Consider the following 7,082-nt stretch of genomic DNA (forward strand, 5'->3'; position numbering starts at 1 on the left):
GAGCAGCTAAAGGCCGGACCGAGCCCCGGCGACATGGGAAAGTCCACCGGTCTGCTGGGCCCAGGCAGGCCGTCCATGCCCGGACGGGTCTCAGACACGAGGACCAGGACCTGAGGCAAGAAGGAGCTGGACGCTTGGGGACTCGGGCTGTGCCGGGCAGATGGCTGGACGGCCAGGCAGTGGCCGGCCGCCCAGAAGGGAAGTCTGGAGGTGGCCGCCTCCCTGCACCCTGCCCAGCAGGTGGTACAGCAGACAGTGTCCCTCCCTCCCTCTCCCTGGACTCTCCCCTCCTAAGGAGACATCCCGGTGACCACTGCCCCGGCCACCTTTGTCCCCTCTCCTGCCCAGGGTTCCTGCGGCCAGGGTCCCCCAGGCCAGGGGCAGCCCCTCCCTCGGAGTCTCGGGAGCGGAGCGGGAGACCGGGAAGGGTTAACACGCTTTGTTATCTCTCCTTTGAATCCTCAGATGGGCCAGCGGCTCACGTTGTTCGGATCTGGTAGAGAGAAAGCGTTAACTATTATCTGCTTCTAGCTGACCATCTGCTGTTGCAGAAAATTCAAAACCCTGGAGATCTACTTATATCCACATCGTAAACGAGAAAAGATGTTTTAATTAAGGGAAATCAGGTTAACTTAGCTCTAATTTACAAGCCGCCTGCCTAATGAATTGTCTGGGCTGCTCTCTCTTTGTAGAGAGTAAATCTGAGGATCCTTTCCCTCCGCAGTTCAGACACTAATTAACTAACCAAGAATTTTAGTAGCACACCCGCCTGTCGCCTAATAGTTTTACCTAAAGCCAGCCCGGTCATTGCTTGTACAAATTGCCAATTAAATGTGATTGATATAATGAAATTGGATTGTATTTTTCACTTACCTCCTTCCGTCCCCCCTCATCCCGCATCATCCTACCCCTCTGTCGAGGGTGGCGGGCACATGCGTGTGTACACACGCACCCCCCTCGCCACCAAGTTGAACAGAACCGGCCCCCAACTCGGGCCATCGGGCCGCAAGCGGCGCCGGCGCCAGGACGGAGCAAGTCCCTGTTAAGCCAACATTTCTGTTAGTTGACGTTAACAGGCGTAATCTTGTTTCCAGATATTTATCCACGCACCAAGGGCTGTAGTTACATGTTTGAAGTTAGGGGGGAAAAGTGAAAGATCTAAGCAGTCATTCTAAAAATACATTAACAGTTTCCAAAATCTATATCGCTGCTTAATTAAATATGTTATCCTGTTTATAGGATCTGGGGCTAATTATTTAGAGTCATTTAATCTACTCAATTTGCACGTTAATTAAACAGCATCGGGTTGCTGAGCCGGCCGCGGCTGGGCGGGAAGCAGCGCCGCCTGGCGGGCGCGGCTCGCACCCGCGGACCGGTCCTCGCGCTGGTTCGGCGAGCCGGGCCGGGGACGCTGACAGTGCGGCGGCCCCGGGGCTGCGCTGTCCCCGCGAAGCGTTCCCAGGCCGTCCTGCAGGAAACTGAGGGTGGCCGGCCGGCCGCCCAGGACCTGCTCTGCGGCTGTTTATGGGGAGGGGATTCCTCCCGCCCTCCGTCCCTCCATCCCTCCGTCCTCCCCGGGCGCAGGGGCGCAGGGGCGCAGGGGCGGCGCCGGCCGGGCCTGGTTAACCGCAGAATGATGGAGCCGCGCCCACCCCGCGCTCGCCGCCTAATTGTTCCCGCCGCCCGTCCCCATCTGTCCCTCTCCGCCCTTGTGTGTTTTGGCCTTTGTCTCGCTGCCCTGCGCTGACACCCTCTTTCAAAGCCCACTTCTGTCGCCCTTCACCGATCGCTTCTGCCCCATTAACCCATCGGCACGAGGCTCCGGCAACAAAGGGCCGGAGTCGGGCGGAGGCGCGCGCGCAGCCCCATTGTCCGCCGCTGACCCCACGGCCCGCAGCCTGGCCCGGCCGGCCCGACGGGGCGGGGACGGGGCTGGCCTTGCAGATAAACAGAGGAGGCGTCCTGCCGGGGCCGAGCTCCGCCCTCAGTAAACGGGGACGGCCATGGGGACGGGGACCAGGACGGCCGCCTTGGCAGGGCCGGCGAGCAGCTGCCGCCGCGGGAACAGCGCGCCCGCCCGCCCGCCGGGCAGCTAATCCGCCGCAGGCCCCTTTGTCCCTCGCTGGACGTGAAGCTGGCAGAGAGAACGGCTGGGGAGAGAGGCAGGCCCGCCTCGTGGCCTGGTAAACAAAGACCAAGAACTGTGGCTAAGCGGGATTGCAGGTTGACCGGATTCCCGGTCCTGCCCTGGGAAGGAGAGCTGGCCCCCCAGAGCGGGCAGGGGCACTTGGGCTCCTCCGGGGGTGCAGCTGCAGCACCCGCCACTACCTAGGCCTTCCCCGCACAGCCGGGCCCGGGCCCGGGGGCCTGAGGCCGCGCCGAATGATCACTCCCTCCCACCTGGCCTTCAGGGGTGCCGCACCTGGAAGCGCTGCAGAGGTTTCCACTCGCTGCGCCCTAGAGACGAGGGGCGTTAGCTGGAACCTACAGGCGTTAGCTGGGAGGGCGCTGGCATGTGCCACTGGTGTCTTTGCAGCTGTGGCCCCTCTTCACTCTTCTGGAAGCACTCTGTCTGGCCCAGGGCCCCTTATTCTGACCAGTGAGGCACGAGGGAGGTGGCTCATGGCCCAGGGGCATCCAGAAGGCCACCCTTCTCCACAGCGGGTATTGGGGTGCCAGCAGGAGGTGGGTGGGCCCAGGCGGTGCTGAGATGCATGAGGACGCTGATAAACAGTCTGGTCTTGGCATCAGGCTCCTGGAGGCCCCCGCCTTTTTCACCTGGAACCTGCTTGCTTTCACGTGCTATCCCACAAACGCCGCTCTGGGAGCTCAGCAGTGGCCCTTTGCAAGGCCGTCTGCAAGACACCGAATGTCTCCCCTGGAGACGTCGTATGTCAAGGCTAGGTGAAAGGGGTTCCAGTTTCTAAGTCTGCCTAGACTACCTTCTTGTTTTTAAAATTCATTTAACATTTAAGATAAAGAGATTGCAAGAGAAACAAGAAAGGGCACAGTAAGATCGCCCTAGGTCACCATGACACCTCTGACAGGAACTTGCCTCTCCCTGCCCACGCCCCAGCCCTGGTGCCCGTGAACCAAAGGTCTGATTCTGGGCAGCTCTGCTCTTTTCTGCTGCTGACCTAGTGACAGGGAAACCACGACTCCTTTCAGAGGGTCTGGTGGTTGTCAAGAGTCCAGAAGGAAGGGGCCTCCTTGTCTCCTTCCGTTTCTTTGCCTGGAGCCCAAGTCATGCTCCAGTTTTGCTCCTACAGGGATTTTACACGTCAGCTTTACAACGTAGCGGAAGCCCAGGCCCTCTCTCTGCTTCAGGTGCAGCTTGGAATACTGACCCAAGGTTGGTCCTGGAGGGCTTCGCACGCGACAATTTGTGCAAGTGTTTAGGCAAAAGCAAAGGCTGACGCTGACAGAGTTCAGTGCGGCCGGCAGGACCGGCAGAGCCGCTTCCTGGGCGTTTGCCGCTGTGGCCAGGGACTCGAGGTCCAGGAGCTGGAGTCAGGCCAGCATCGAGAGGCAAGGGTAACTGTTAAATAGCAGCTTTATTGAGATGTCACTGCCACACCAGCAAATGCACCCTTTTAGAGTGTACAGTGCCCTATTTTTAATGCATTCACAGAGCCACGCGGCCATTGCCACTAATTCCAGCACATCGCCATCGACCCCAAAAGAAACCCGCACCCATTAGCAATCACTCCCCATCCTCCGCCCCTCCCCCCCCCCAGCCCCTGGCAACCACTAATCCACTTTCCGTCTCTATGGATTAGACAAGGATAATTTTGCAAAAAGAAATTCTACCAGTCTGGGAAGGAGTGTATAAATGAGGAATGTGAGGGTCAGGCCTGAAAACTCTCTCTCTGTGGATCAACAAGGCACTCGTCCCCACCCAGGACATCTGTTTTAAACATCAGCATTTTTTTTTTTTTCATTTTACAGATATGTTCTTTTCAAAAAAATTATGTTGAAGTCTAGTTGATTTACAATGTTGTGTTCGTTTCTGCTGTACAGCAAAGTGATTCAGTTGCACACACACGTGTATACATATATTCTTTTCCATTATGGTTTATCACAGGTTATTGAATATAGTTCCCTGTGCTCTACAGTAGGACCTTGTGTTTATCCATCCTATATATACTAGTTTGCATCTGCTGACCCCAAACTCCCAATCCTTTCCTCCCCCACGCCCTCTCCTTTGGTAACCACAAGTCTGTTCTCTATGTCTGTGAGTTAATAGATATGTTCTTAAAATCACCTCTGGCCCCCCCCGCCCCCCGTTTTCTGTCTGCTCCTGTGAGTGCCAGGTGGCTCCAGCGTGGTGGAGACCACACCTTTCCCTCGGGTCAGTGACATGCTAACACTGGGGCTGGCTGGGCACCCAGAGTGGCCTCGGGGAGGGTCCTCACAGCCATCCCTAACTCCTTCCTCCCCAGCCTTGAGGTCAATGTGACATTCAATGGCCATGGTGCTTTGTCAACTATGATTTCAATTTTAATGCACTTAAGAGGTTATTCAGTTCAGAAACTGCCATTCTGTTTTCCCTAAGCAAAAAATTATTTTTGAATTTAGCCCATTTTTAGCACCAAATCTTGACCAAATCATCCCATTCTTTACAAGCCTAAACTCCTAGCAATCACAGCATCGGGTTTCTAATGAGCATTTTCTTGATCTACAGCAGAAATGAGCAGTTATCTGCTAATAACCCCTGAGTCTGAAATTAAAAGGGCTGAGAAAATAAACCAAATTGCCAAGATCAGCTCTTGTTAAATAAAGGCATTGTGAAAAGACGTAGCACAACATTCTCGTGTGTCGGATCGACGACACGATGGCTCCTAATTTGAGGTTGTAATTATTTAATACCACTTAGTAGCTGCAGAGCACTCGCCCTACGGACGTTTAATGGACATTTGTTAATTAATTCTCAGCAGAGCCCGTCCAGCTACTCTGTACAAGAGAAACTGAGGCAGGCGTTGGAGGTGACAGAACGGAAGTTCCACACAAGAGCACAGATGCGGGCGGCCCCCTCCCTCCTCCCACCCGCTCCTGACGACTCAGGGCCCCCCCCCCCCCCCGCCCTCCCGTCCCACCCCCCCACCCGTCTGAGCTCATTCCTGCCCAGTGATTTATGGCAGTGGCGGGTGACAGGGGGAAGTCTAAATGGCTCTGAAGAAATTCATAAACAAAGGCAGAGTTAAAGGAATTATGTTCCTGCTGCCTTTGACTTAGCTATAGAGTCAGATGTCAGCTTTACTCCACCCACCAGGAGAAAAAACGAGAACAGCTGACAGTCGGAATTAACTACAGTTAAAGGCTACAGAAACCGTGAGTTCCGGAGCTGCCAGAGTGGAAATCTGGGGAGAGGCGGCAGGTTCATGAGAAGGAACCACACACCCGCCAGAGTCACTGGCACAAGCCGGGACTCACCCGTATCCTCGCGGATGGCAGCTGAGATGGCAGAGAGACGCCCAAGTTTAAACTTAAGTCACCGTGGGCTTCCTTGTCCTGCCTTCCCATCCGGCCACCGGGGGTGTCCCCAGGCCCCCTCGGGAGCGCGGGAGATTGCTCTCTGCGGCTTCCCGTTGTCCTCATTGCAAGAAAGCTGTCCTTCCAGAGGCACAAGCAGCGGCAAGCGAGGAGAGAGCCTGGGAGACCCCGGGGAGAGGACTGCGGTCCCCAAAGCCGGTGGGGCTGCAGGGCCCCCGCCCCGGGATCACTCCCAGACCCCTCGTTACCGTCCCTGGCTCGGGAACGACTGTCACACGCTCCCCTGCCCCGAGCAGGCCGCTCTGGAGACAGGAGGCCAGGCCCTGGTCCCTCTATCCTGACTGGTCTGATTCGAGGATGTAGGACCTGTCTGATTCTTGGACCTACAAGGAGTAGGACGAGTGCGAGCTGCAGGGCTGTGGGAACCAGCCACCCCCCTTCTCTGACCAGTCAGATGGGCCCAAGGGTCCAGGGGTCAGGGGCCCAGTGTGTCCCACGCGGCAGCTGAACTGTGCCCGCTCTCAAGGTGGCCTTCATCGCTGAAGTGCCCTCCTTTGCTTTCATCAACGCGATGGAATAAAAGCGCGGGCAGGACGGTGGCTGCGGGGAGGGCTCCAGCCGCCCCCGAGCTGCAGGGGTGTTTCACGGTCATTTGCCCGCAGTTTCCCCCCGAAGTCACTGAGAATGACCTTGTGGCCAGGGAGTATGTGTGTGATGGGTGACGAACGACAGACCTCAAGACAGAGGACATTCAACGCCCAGATTCAGCATCCAGAACTGCCCAGACACAGAGGAGAGACCGGAAGCCCAGCGGGCACCGGCCGGAAAGGGCGGGGCCGCCGACCGAGACCCCGGGACGCCCGTGGCCGAGGCCCGGCGTGTGGGACGCGGGCTGAGCCGTCGGCCCCAGGCCTCGCTCCAGGCTGTGACCTGGCACAGCTGCCCTGCCCGCCGGCCGAGGCCACCAGGACCCAGGTGCGCAGGTGGGGCTCGGTGCTCGGGGCCGGGGGGAGAGGGCACGCCTGGGACTCGGGGGGCAGAAAGCTGGGGCCAGAAGGAGCCAGGTGGGCTGCAGGCCTCGGAGGGGCTGGGGCAGGCCCGGGGGGCGGCCCGGCTCGGGCTGGGGGCCGTCAGGAAGCAGGGCTCATTCTGTAACCGGGTGTCTTAGAGAAGCTCAGTGACTCTCCAGACCCAGGAGCCGCTGGATGGGTCATTTCAGCCGGGAGAGGAGGTCCGGTCCGCTGTGCCTTGCACCGTGGTGCCGTTTTTGTCTGTCTTAGGCGCGAAGACGTGTTTCCCCTCATTTCTTCCCAGAGAGTGACTTTGGCGCTGCTGCTCTGAGAAGCGGTTGACGCCCAACAGGACAGCACGGGGGCTTCTGGGGGGGCTGGCCCTGGATGTCGAGGTGGCTTGTCTTTACCCCCCAGGGAAGAAAGCCCTCTGGACTCAGTGTCTCCCAAATTTCAGGGGTGCAGGTCTTGCCGTATCCTCCTATCCACATACCATGATTTACTTTCTATTTCTCTTTAAATCTACTTGAAACAGAATTGCCTTTTTTTTTTGGCCGCACGGCAAGGCCTGCGGGATCT

This window comes from Eschrichtius robustus, chromosome 16 (genome assembly GCF_028021215.1).
Source record: "Eschrichtius robustus isolate mEscRob2 chromosome 16, mEscRob2.pri, whole genome shotgun sequence".
Lineage (NCBI taxonomy): Eukaryota > Metazoa > Chordata > Mammalia > Artiodactyla > Eschrichtiidae > Eschrichtius > Eschrichtius robustus.